Genomic DNA, 12768 nt, shown 5'->3' with positions numbered 1-12768 from the left:
ATCTAGTTTCATAGTGTTGTGGTCAGAAGAGATACTTGATATAATTTAAATTTTCTTAAATTTACCAAGGCTGGATTTGTGACCCAAGATGTGATCTATCCTGGAGAATATTCCATGAGCACTTGAGAAGAAAGTATTCTGTTGTTTTGGATGGAATGTCCTATACATGTCAATTAAATCCATGTTGTTTAATGTGTCATTTAAAGCTTGTGTTTCCTTATTTATTTCCATTTTGGATGATCTGTCCACTGCTGAAAGTGCGGTGTTAAAGTCCACTACTATGATTGTGTTACTGTCAATATCCCCTTTTATGGCTATTAGCATTTGCCTTATGTATTGAGGTGCTCCTACGTTGGGTGTATAAATATTTACAATTGTTATATCTTCTTGGATTGATCCCTTGATCATTATGTAGTGTCGCTCTTTGTCTCTTGTAGTCGTCTTTATTTTAAACTCTGTTTTGTCTGATATGAGAATTGTTACTCCAGCTTTCTTTTGACTTCCATTTGCATGGAATATCTTTTTCCATCCCCTCACTTTCAGTGTGTATGTGTCCCTAGGTCTGAAGTGGGTCTCTTGGAGACAGCATATATACAGGTCTTGCTTTTGTATCCATTCAGCCAGTCTATGTCTTTTGGTTGGAGCATTTAATCCATTTACATTCAAGGTAATTATCAATATGTAGTTCCTATTCCCATTTTCTTAATTGTTTTGGGTTTGTTATTGTAGGTCTTTTCCTTGTCTTGTGTTTCCTGCCTAGAGAAGTTCTTTTAGCATTTGTTGTAAAGTTGGTTTGGTGGTGCTGAACTCTCTCAGCTTTTCCTTGTCTTAAAGGTTTTAAATTGTCCGTCAGATCTGAATGAGATCCTTGCTGGGTAGAGTAATCTTGGTTGTAGGTTTTTCCCTTTCATCACTTAAAATATGTCCTGGCACTCCCTTCTGGCGTGCAGAGTTTCTGCTGAAAGATCAGCTGTTATCCTTATGGGCATTCCCTTGTATATTATTTGTTGTTTTTCCCTTGCTACCTTTAATATTTTTTCTTTGTATTCAACTTTTGATAGTTTGATTAATATGTGAATTGGCATGTTTCTCCTTGGATTTATCCTGTATGGGACTGTCTGCACTTCCTAGATTTGACTGACAATTTCCTTTTCCATAATAGGGAAGTTTTCAACTATAATCTCTTCCAGTATTTTCTCAGTCCCTTTCCTTTTCTTTTCTTCTTCTGGACCCCTATAATTCGAATGTTGGTGCATTTAATTTTGTGCCAGACTGTCGTTGATTCTTTTCATTCTTTTTTCTTTATTCCGCTCTGTGGTAGTTATTTCCACTATTCTCTCTTTCAGGTCACTTACCTGTTCTTCTGTCTCAGTCATTCTCTATTGATTCCTTCTAGAGAATTTTTAATTTCATTTATTTTGTTGTTCATCATTGTTTGTTTGCTCTTTAGTTCTTCTAGGTCCTTGTTAAACGTTTCTTGTATTTTCTCCATTCTATTTCCAAGATTTTGGATCATCCTTCCTATCATTACTCCGAATTCTTTTTCAGGTAGACTGCCTATTTCCTCTTCATATTTTTTGCTCTGGTGGGTTTTTCCCTTACTCTTTCCTCTGCTGCATATTTCTCTGTCTTCTCATTTTGTTTAACTTACTGTGTTTGGGGTTTCCTTTTTGCAGGCTGCAGGTTCATAATTCCCCTTGCTTTTGGTGTCTGCCCCCATTGGATAAGGTTAGTTCAGTGTCTTGTGTAGGCTTCCTCGTGGAGTGGACTGGTGTCTTTGTTCTGGTGGGTGGGGTTGGATCTTGTCTTTCTGGTGGTCAGGGCTGCGTCCAGTGGTGTGTTTTGTGGTGTCTGTGAGCTTAATATCATTTTAGGCAGCCTCTCTGCTGATGGGTAAGGCTGTGTTCCTGTCTTACTAGTTGTTTGGCATAGGGTGTCCAGCACTGGAGCTTGCTGGCCATTGGGTGGAGCAGGGTCTTAACATTGAGGTGGAGATCTCTGGGAGCGCTCTCACTGATTGATACTACATGTGGCCGGGAGGTTTCTAGTGGTCCAATGTCCTGAACTCAGCTCTCCCACCGCAGAGGCTCAGGCCTGACACCAGGCCGGAGCACCTAGACAACAGGGCCTTATATTTGGGCTCTCCATTCTGCTCCATTGATCAATGTGTCTGTTTTTATGCCAGTACCAGTGTTTTGACTACTATAACTTTGTAATATAGTTTGAAATAAGCAAATGTGATGCCCTCAGTTTTGTTCCTCTTTCTCTAGATTGCTTTGGCTATTGGTGGTCTATTTTGGTACCATACAAATTTCAGGATTTTTTTGTTCTATTTCTGTGAAAAGTGCCATAGAATTTTGACAAGGATTTCATTCAATCTGTAGATTGCTTTGGGTACTATGGATATTAAAACAATTTAATTTTTTATGTCCATGAGAACAAAGTATCTTCCCATTTATTTTTGTCTTCTCAGTTTCCTTAATCAATGTCTTATAGATTTCAATGTACAGGTTTTTCACTTCCTTGTTTAAATTTATTCCTAAATATTTTCTGTCCGATGCAATTGTAGATGGAATTGTTTTCTTAACATCACCTTCTGATAGTTTGTTATTAGTATGTGGAAACACAACTGATTTTTGTGTATTCATTTTGTATCCTGCAACTTTACTGAATTTGTGTATTAGTTCTAACATATACTGACATCTTGTGGGCACGTCTCCCACTGCTAAGCCAAATGATGTGATTTTCTTTTCACTTTCTCTTTTTGTGTATGAAAAAGTGTACATTAAGAACTGGAGTAGGAAGTCTCTATGCTGTTTATTTTCGGTTGAACAACGTTTAGTTCATAAGCAAGTTAAAAGATTTTTCTAATGGAATTTTTATTGGCATTACTGTGGCCTATTCAGGAAGAACACCAAGTCTTATACGGCCTTGAGAGGAGGGGGAAAGTCTCTCTAAATGACAAGAAAGATGGGGCTTCCCTGGTGGTGCAGTGGTTAAGAATCTGCCTGCCAATGCAGGGGACACGGGTTCGAGCACTGGTCTGGGAAGATCCCACATGCCACAGAGCAACTAAGCCCATGCACCACAACTACTGAGCCTGTGCTCTAGAGCCCGTGAGCCACAACTACTGAGCCCGTGTGCCGCAACGACGGAAGCCCAGGTGCCTACAGCCCATGCTCCACAAGAGAAGCCACCACAATGAGAAGCCCGCGCACTGCAACGAAGAGTAGCTCCCGCTCTCCGCACCTAGGGAAAGCCCGTGCGCTGCACCGAACACCTAACACAGCCAAAAATAAAATAAATAAATTCATAAAAATTTTAAAGAAAAGAAATACTTTTTAAAAAATGACAAGAAAGAGTAAATGAGACTCAGATACAGAGGGTGATGTGCTCAAAGTGACTGAGAAAGTTAAGGTCAGATCCTAACCCAGAAGCCAAGTTGCCCGATTCTCTGGTCTCCTAAAATGTTTCTAGGGATCATGTGTTACTAGGAGGGTATTTATAGACGGCATGTCTTGGTATAAAGGAAACAATAGACCTGGCACTCATCCTTACGCCCTGTTCATAACTGGTCTTTCCCCATTCTCTGCGTGTGCCTAGCAGCCCCAACACAGACTGGACTGGCCAGGAGAGAAAGGAGAGAAAAAAGGAAAGACACTGTAAGAAAGAAGGGGGAGTAGACTTGAAAACGTTTTCTTGTTATCTTCTCAAGTTTAAGAGAACTAAAAGAGATTGAGGAAAAGTAATTCTCTTCCCATTGGAAAAAAAATTACACTTTTCTTTGTTCCTACAAAAAAATTGACAAAAATGGATCAATTAAGCTGGAAAGTTGCATAGCCACTTCCTGTCTTCCCCTTTGTGTGTCATCCCATTTTAAGTAGCAAGAAAACCTTTCATAATGGATTGGGACAAGGCCAGGAATCATTGAATGTTTGGAAGCTGTGCCCAGACTATTCTGCTTATAACAAAGAGAATAAAATATATCATTTGTCATAGTTTCCACATGACTTCAATATTGCATGTGAGCTAACTACTCTTTCCCCATCTGATCAGGGACGTTACTGACAGAGACACAGCAGGCCCCTCTTGCGACTGAACACATGAATGCCGTCACCAGATCCCAGGCAAGTCCACCTACCAGCTTTTGTAAAGTTACTGTACGGATAATGGAAGAGAACAGCTTAGATGTGCGTCTCATGTTACAGATAGGACAGTTTTGGTCATTTAAGTTTTTAGAATGATCACTGTGTGTAACAAGACAATTGTTGCAGTATTTACAGAGTTTTTGCTTTTTTTCATTTTTAAAACCACATGATGTTTCCTTCATTCAGGCAGATGGGTGATTCTCAGCTCATCACTTCAGGGAAAGGATGTACTGCTGGGAAAAAAATAAAGCTGCCTTGCTTACCATTTTATTTCAAAAGTTTTAGTCCTATAGGCAAATCAAAGGACAAGCATCAGTTACAGATTTAGGAGATGATACACTGAAATAATACAAGTTAGCCTACCTGAGGCAAAATAAGCATTTTGTAAGTGGAGCAAGGGGGAGAGGAGAGAGTATCCGAGTAAAGCAAGGAGGCATAAGTATCGATGGGTCCTTGGAGGAACATTGAACCTTATCCCCTAGAGACATCTTGGAAAGAAAACCACAAGTCCTCTGGGCCACTTTCATGTATTAAATAAATCTCAGTGCAGCCCTGGTTAAAACTTCCATCCTCATTTCTCTCTTCTGCTCTTTGAACCTGAGGCTTGACTCCTGGCTGCAGTAAGGTCAGCATGGCTTGCTCTGTTCTCTTCCTCTGCCTTTTTTCTTTGGTTCTAATTCCCTTGAGGTTAGGGAAGAAACAGAAATTAAGAAGAATTTTTTTTTAATGGCAGACACTTTCTCATTTACTGGTGTATACCTTTGGGTGCACTGCTTTCCTGCCCAACCACTGATGGCCTCGATGTGCGAGCATCCCTGTGAGAGCGCAGCCGGGGACCCTCAGGAGCCTCCTCAAGGCAGGATCTTCCCCTCCCTGTCAGATCCCATTCTGGAAGCACTCCCCATGGCCCCTTGTCTCCCCTTTTCCTGGTGGAGAACTGGCTGATGACTCAGGCCTGCTGCCTTCAGAGGTGGCACCTGTGGGACACAGCACTCACTCTTCCTCACTGTGCCTCATGGAGACACCCAGGCAGCCCCAATGCTGCCCCCCTTCACTGTACCATCCTTCTCTGATTTCCTCATCTTCTGCTGAAGTAGATGAAAAAATAGATCAAAATCTGCTCCAGAAACAGATATCCAAAGACAGAATGCCATGCAGTTTTCCTTTTTACTCCGATGATCTCTGTCTTTAAAAGCAAGTATTTTAGGATAGCGATGTCTGAAGTGGCTCATGGGGAAAGTGGAACACTCTGATGATACTCCTCTGCTGACTGCTCCATCCCTCACTTCAGCTAAAGAAGTGAAGATCAGGGGTTGCAGGGTCTGTACAGTTACTTCTTCATAAATCCTAGAGTGCCTGGCTGTGAGTTGTTCTTAATGGAAAATGATGAATGCTTAATGCCTCTTGGTCCCTAGTTCTGGGTCCCAGCTGCCAAATTTGTAACAATGAAAAATGCTCCAGAGTACATCTTATTTATCTAAATGGAAAAAAAATCTCTTTGTTTCTATAAGTGATTCTAAATAAAGGTTTCTAATTCTTAAGACAAAATAAAAAAATATACATATATAGTCCAATATTTTATATTGCGTAATTTATAAATATATATTATAATTAAATATATTCCAATAATATTAGTAAATCAATTAATATTTACCAATTAGATGAGCTTGAGGAACAAAATTCAATAATAAGCCCTGCACCAACCAAATCACCACAGATACAGGAAAAGGAAAGCCTAGCTGTGAGGATATGGCAGAAGATTAAACATGGTCATAAAACAATTATAAGTCGTCATTGTGGTCTCTCCTGGAAATTATTAGGAGAACTATGAAGGCAGAGGTTAGATAATTATTGTGCTATATTTTGCAATAAACAAAATTTTATCAATGTTGTAAATTGCTTTCTTCCATATGAATTTTAAATGTTGTAAAGAATCCAGAAAGAGTTAAAAGATTAATTAAAATTATGAAGTATAATATATTTAAACTTTAGAACAGAGGAGGAAATATTAAGAAATAACTGACTCATGGCCTTTAACATATAGAGAGGTTTTGTCTTTTAATTAAAAATAAAGAATGAAAACAAATAAACAACGAACACTTACAAAAATCTTTGATCCAACAGCATCCATCATCATAACAATAGCCCTTGTCATAGAATTAAGACTTTCTCCATTTCACGTTTGAGTACCTGCAGTTACAAAAGGCATTCCACTAACAGCTGGCGTAGCTCATTAACGTGACAAAAACTTGCACTTACATCAGTTTTATACCAAATCGCACCATTCATTAAACCATGGATAAATTTCTTTTTGCTGTTGTTGAAAACAAAAGTCATTACCTTGTTTATCATTAAAAAAGAGATTTTTTTTTTTACTAATCAAAATAGGATATGGTTTAATCAGAATAAGGTGTTACGTGCATTAGGTGTCCCCAGGTGGGTTCTGAGGTTCTCTAACCACCTAACATCTAAGTGAATACACAACACATACATTTTCATATCATCCATCCTCCTGAAATTCAGCAGTCTTCCATTTATAGTGTTTTTCAGAGCAAAATCTCCCAGTCCCTTGAACCAAAATCATCAAGTAACTCACTAAAAAAGTAAACCCCCAACCTCATGCCAGACCTATTGAATCAGAATCTGTTGATCAGAATAAGACATATTTTTTCTAAATGTGATTCTTAAATGTACAGTAAAATTTGACAAATACTGTCCAATTGGTTAACTCTGGAGTTTTTATTTTTTAATCTCATCTTATATTGCCTGCAGCATTTACTTTATCTCAGAAATCCCTTCATCTTTAAACATTCTTAAGCCTTAGTTTTCCTCAACTGAGGATGGGTTAATATTACTTTGCGGTTTTTAGATTATAAAATGAGTTGTAAAGTGCTTAGCAATGGACTTGGCATATGGTAAGTGTTCCATAAATGATAACAAAGATGATTGTGGTAATGATGCGAATGACAAAATAAGGGCAGGTGGAAACAAGGATCCCATGATAATTCTCTGATCTCTTTCCCTGATCACATTGGGCAGACTTTAAAGCTGTAAACCCAAGAGATTAAAATTAAACAAAACCAGATGGCGTGGATAAAAGAATACCTCTCTTTGCCTAAATCAGGAAATTTCCACTTCTGCTTTCCTTCTTTGTAGACCTTGCCTCTTCCCCTCCCCACACGGGAGGGGTGAGGAGGGCTGATTCTTTTGTTCGCAGTCCATTTATGAGTAGGAAATTAGTCCTTAGTCTAACTTAAAATGTAGGACTCAAGACTCCACTCACTCTGCTTATATCGCTTGCATTTTAAGTCTTTGCCTACCTGTGATAATAAGCAAATCTAAGGAGAGCTAATTTAGTACCCTGTGATTGGCTACCTCTTTCTCTTTCTATTTCAGCTCAGATACTTGAAAGTCAAGTCAACCCTTGGCTAGTTTGAGGCGTGGCCTATCTCTCCTACTCATCCTTATAGGAATTCTGAGCTTGCTTTTCTGGATTCAGAAGGAAGTAGGAAACTCCACTTAGGCCTGAACCTCAACCCACCTTTCCTGCTTTAGAGGTAATCAGGTCCTGGTTCGGCTGAAAGTCCTTCTTCACTTTCCATTTGTATGAAGCTAATACATATAAGCATCCTCAGGAATCTTCCCAGTGGTGAGCAGGGCAGGATTTGGCCATTCTTACGTCCCTGGAAATATCATCATGGGACATAAAATCCCCACTTCAAATGGAAATTACCAAACATTGTAGTTGAATAATAATGAATATATGACATATCCAAACATGTGGGATACAGCAAAAGCAGTATAGAAGGTCCCTGACTTACGGTTTTCTGACTTTATGATGGTATGAAAGTGATAGGCATTAAGTAGAAACCACACTTCAAATTTTGAATTTTGATCTTTTCCTGGGCTAGTATGATGCTCTCTTTTGATGCTGGACAGCTCCCAGCCAGTCACTGGATCACAAGGGTAAACGACCATCACACTAGTACCAAACGTAAAATAGATAGCTAGTGGGAAGCAGCTGCATAGCACAAGGAGATCAGCTCAGTGCTTTGTGACCACCTAGAGGGGTGGGATAGGGAGGGTGGGAGGGAGACACAAGAGGTAGGAGATATGGGGATATATGTATATGTATAGCTGATTCACTTTGTTATAAAGCAGAACCTAACACGCCATTGTAAAGCAATTATACTCCAATAAAGATGTTAAAAAAAACAAAACAAAACCGGTCTGAACCCAGACAACCACTCTGCTTTTTGTTTTCAGTACAGTATTCAATAAATTACATGAGATAGTCAGCACCATATTATAAAATAGGCTTTGTGTTAGATAATCTTGCCCAACTGTAGGCTAATATAAGTGTTCTGAGCACGTTCAAGGTAAGCTAGGCTAAGCTATCATGTCCGGAGTTTAGGTGTATTAAATGCACTTTTGACTTAAGATATTTTCATCTTATGATGGGTTTATTGGGACATAACCCCACTGGAAGTCAAGGAATAATTGTAATTAGAGGCAAATTTATGGATTTAAATTATATTTGTTAGGAAAGAAGAAATGTTGAGAATCAATAGTCAAACTTGCAACTCAAAGAACTAGAAAAAGTAGCGAGATAAATAAAGTAAAGGTAGCAAATAATAAACTATGTGCGGAAATAACAAAATTGACCAACTTTCACAAGAAAAAAAAACATATAAAGAACCCCTTACCTGTTAAAGTAACTGAATCCATAATTGAAGGATTATTAAGTTTCTCCCATAAGTGAAACTATGCTTAGATGGCTCACTAGTGAACTTTCTGAAAATTAAAAAAAAATAATTAAAAACCTTGCACAAATTCTTCTATAGATAGAAAAGGAGCCATAAATTGCAGCTTATCTAATGAACTATTAAAGGAGCCATAAATTGCAGCTTATCTAATGAACTATTATAATCTTGATACCAAAATCTGACCTAAACATTTTAATGAAAGAAAAAGTTGAATACCAGTATCACTCAGGATCCTGGACATAACGAACAGTAATCTCTGCTGTCTGGCTATGTCACAAGATTTCATTCTCCATAGGACTACTTGGAAAGAGGTTCTGCGTGCTAAGTAACTACTTCTTCGAGGAGGGGAAAACACCAAAGATGCCCTGATTCCAGAGCCCCAGCTGCAGGGTTTGTGTACAGGCTGCAGGTGCCTGGGGAGCACTGTGTCTCCACAGCACAGAGGTAAGTGGCTGAGTCTTCAGGTTTAGGGGCTGCGATGTGCAGAGAGCTTCCCTTCTTTAATAAGGTGGCTTTTAGTCTTTCTTTCTGCTTTTCGTCCCCAACTGAGTAAAGAAGGAAGAGAAGTTCGGGTCCCTTCCCAGGATCCTGTCTATACCACAGTAGCCCTTTAAAATTGCTGACCGTGTAGCTGCAGTTGAGGATGAGACTGTCTCCCTCCTGGATTTTCAGGGTCTGAGGACTCTGCTCCACCTTGTCTTCTCCCCTCAACCCTGTTCAGGAAAACAAAATCAGAAATGAAACAAAGCTTTCAGTTCAGCAGTTTTGAAAAATTCCAACAAAAAGCCTGGGATGAGCTGAGACTAAACCCCTCTCTCTCTTCTCTCCAGCTTTGGATAAATGTGCCCTTATGGTTCTCATCTCTTAACCTCCAACTTACAGCCAAGCTGAAGCCACAAGACTATGAATGCACATTCCAGCATGTTCTCCATCCTGATATCACACTCTTGATACAATTTTAATGATTCCAAATCTTCTTCCCTGAGGAGCTGCTCCTGTGTCTTAGTTCTCCTTCTCTAATGCACGAGATAGCCTTTCTGTTGGTGGCTCAGCCAATCAAGAGCAAATCCTCTAGTAGCTGTCATGCTTTTGACGGTTAAGGCACTGGAGGAATGAGAGGAATGGAACCACTGCCACCTGGTGGTCACAAAACCAACATCTCATAGGACCCACTCCATGCCCCCTACAAAGACAAAAATTGTTGGGAGGACATTTTTTATATTGCTGGGCATAGTGCATATGAGGTTTAAAGTAGTAATCAGAAAAGCCTTCTCTGCCTGCAATTTGAATCGTTTCATTTTTCCTTGTTTGGCCTTTAAAACTAAACTGCTACCAGAGGTTATAAAAGTTGAACCCAAGCATAGGTGTAATGGATTGTGTTTCTCTTTATAGTACACAAGAATCTCAGGAGGTGAGACCTTAAAAGGACTAGAGTGCTGAAAAAAGCGGGGGGATAGAATAGCTGTGGATATGTCTGGAGACCTCTTTGATAGAGAACTGGGAACATAAGTTAAGAAACCATTGCTTCAAATAATTTTATGCCTGGCTACAGGGACCAAGTGTAACTACAACTCAGGGTCACGAACTTGATAGATCTTAGGAGAACAGGAGGGAAGAGCATGGCAGAGGGAAAGCAGAGCTCTCCATTCTAGACCCTGGAGAGATCAGAACATCACAGGGCAGAGTGGGGAACAGGAAGATACGTATCGCAAAACTAGTATTGTTTAATTTGTTTGGTTCTATGACACTCTGTTGGGGTTTTTTTTGTTTGTTTTGTTTTTGTTTTTACATCTTTATTGGAGTATAATTGCTTTACAATGGTGTGTTAGTTTCTGCTTTATAACAAAGTGAATCAGTTATACATATACATATGTTCCCATATCTCTTCCCTCTTGCGTCTCCCTCCCTCCCACCCTCCCTGTCCCACCCCTCCAGGCGGTCACAAAGCACCGAGCTGATATCCCTGTGCTATGCCGCTGCTTCCCACTAGCTATCTACCTTATATTTTTTAGTGTATATATGTCCATGCCTGTCTCTCGCTTTGTCACAGCTCACCCTTCCCCCTCCCCATATTCTCAAGTCCATTCTCTAGTAGGTCTGTGTCTTTATTCCTGTCTTACCCCTAGGTTCTTCATGACATTTTTTTTCTTAAATTCCATATATATGTGTTAGCATACGGTACTTGTCTTTCTCTTTCTGACTTATTTCACTCTGTATGACAGACTCTAAGTCTATCCACCTCATTACAAATAGCTCAATTTCGTTTCTTTTTATGGCTGAGTAATATTCCATTGTATATATGTGCCACACCTTCTTTATCCATTCATCCGATGATGGACACTTAGGTTGTTTCCATCTCCGGGCTATTGTAAATAGAGCTGCAATGAACATTTTGGTACATGACTCTTTTTGAATTATGGATTTCTCAGGGTATATGCCCAGTATTGGGATTGCTGGGTCATATGGTAGTTGTATTTGTAGTTTTTTAAGGAACGTCCATACTGTTCTCCACAGTGCCTGTATCAATTTACATTCCCACCACCAGTGCAAGAGGGTTCCCTTTTCTCCACACCCTCTCCAGCATTTATTGTTTCTAGATTTTTTGATGATGGCCATTCTGACCGGTGTGAGATGATATCTCATTGTAGTTTTGATTTGCATTTCTCTAATGATTAATGATGTTGAGCATTCTTTCATGTGTTTGTTGGCAGTCTGTATATCTTCTTTAGAGAAATGTCTATTTAGGTCTTCTGCCCATTTTTGGTTTGGGTTGTTTGTCTTTTTGTTATTGAGCTGCATGAGCTGCTTATAAATTTTGGAGATTAATCCTTTGTCAGTTGCTTCATTTGCAAATATATTGTCCCATTCTGAGGGTTGTCTTTTGGTCTTGTTTATGGTTTCCTTTGCTGTACAAAAGCTTTGAAGTTTCATTAGGTCCCATTCGTTTATTTTTGTTTTTATTTCTACCTCTCTAGGAGGTGGGTCAAAAAGGAACTTGCTGTGATTTATGTCATAGAGTATTCTGCCTATGTTTTCCTCTAAGAGTTTGATAGTTTCTGGCCTTACAGTTAGGTCTTTAATCCATTTTGAGCTTATTTTTGTGTATGGTGTTAGGGAGTGATCTAATCTCAAACTTTTACATGTAGCTGTCCAGTTTTCCCAGCACCACTTATGGAAGAGGCTGTCCTTTCTCCACTGTACATTCCGGCCTCATTTATCAAAGATAAGGTGACCATATGTGCGTGGGTTTATCTCTGGGCTTTCTATCCTGTTCCATTGATCTATCTTTCTGTTTTTGTGCCAGTACCATACTGTCTTGATTACTGTAGCTTTGTAGTATAGTCTGAAATCAGGGAGCCTGATTCCTCCAGCTCCGTTTTTCGTTCTCAAAATTGCTTTGGCTATTCGGGGTCTTTTGTGTTTCCATACAAATTGTGAAATTTTTTGTTCTGGTTCTGTGAAAAATCCCAGTGGTAGTTTGATAGGGATTGCATTGAATCTGTAGATTGCTTTGGGTGGTAGAGTCATTTTCATAATGTTGATTCTTCCAATCCAAGAACATGGTATATCTCTCCATCTATTTGTATCATCTTTAATTTCTTCCATCAGTGTCTTATAATTTTCTGCATACAGGTCTTTTGTCTCCTTAGGTAGGTTTATTCCTAGATATTTTATTCTTTTTGTTGCAATGGTAAATGGGAGTGTTTTGTTGATTTCACTTTCATATTTTTCATCATTAGTGTATAGGAATGCCAGAGATTTCTGTGCATTAATTTTGTATCGTGTAACTTTACCAAATTCATTGATTAGCTCTAGTAGTTTTCTGGTAGCATCTTTAGGATTCTCTATGTATA

At 39.1% G+C, this 12768-nt stretch overlaps 1 protein-coding gene across 7 annotated transcripts in view; it reads left to right on the top strand.

Moving 5' to 3' along the window:
- The window catches only part of LOC115803651 (sal-like protein 2), a 900219-nt gene that overhangs the window by 167873 nt on the left and 719578 nt on the right, over positions 1-12768 (top strand). For 5 of the 7 annotated variants that reach the window (XR_016391489.1, XR_016391490.1, XR_016391491.1 and 2 more), the window contains exon 4: positions 9210-9358. The gene's annotated coding sequence lies outside the window, so the exon portion shown is untranslated. Of the gene's footprint in view, positions 1-4056; positions 8203-9209; positions 9359-12768 lie in introns of those variants that run through there. The other 2 variants (XR_016391496.1, XR_016391494.1) reach the window with 1 other exon arrangement.

The sequence above is a fragment of the Delphinapterus leucas genome, chromosome 2, assembly GCF_059928025.1.
Source record: "Delphinapterus leucas isolate spDelLeu-1000000601 "Yukka" chromosome 2, BTC_Dleu_Yukka2, whole genome shotgun sequence".
In the NCBI taxonomy this organism is placed as follows: domain Eukaryota; kingdom Metazoa; phylum Chordata; class Mammalia; order Artiodactyla; family Monodontidae; genus Delphinapterus; species Delphinapterus leucas.
This window is presented reverse-complemented; position numbering and strand designations above follow the sequence as displayed.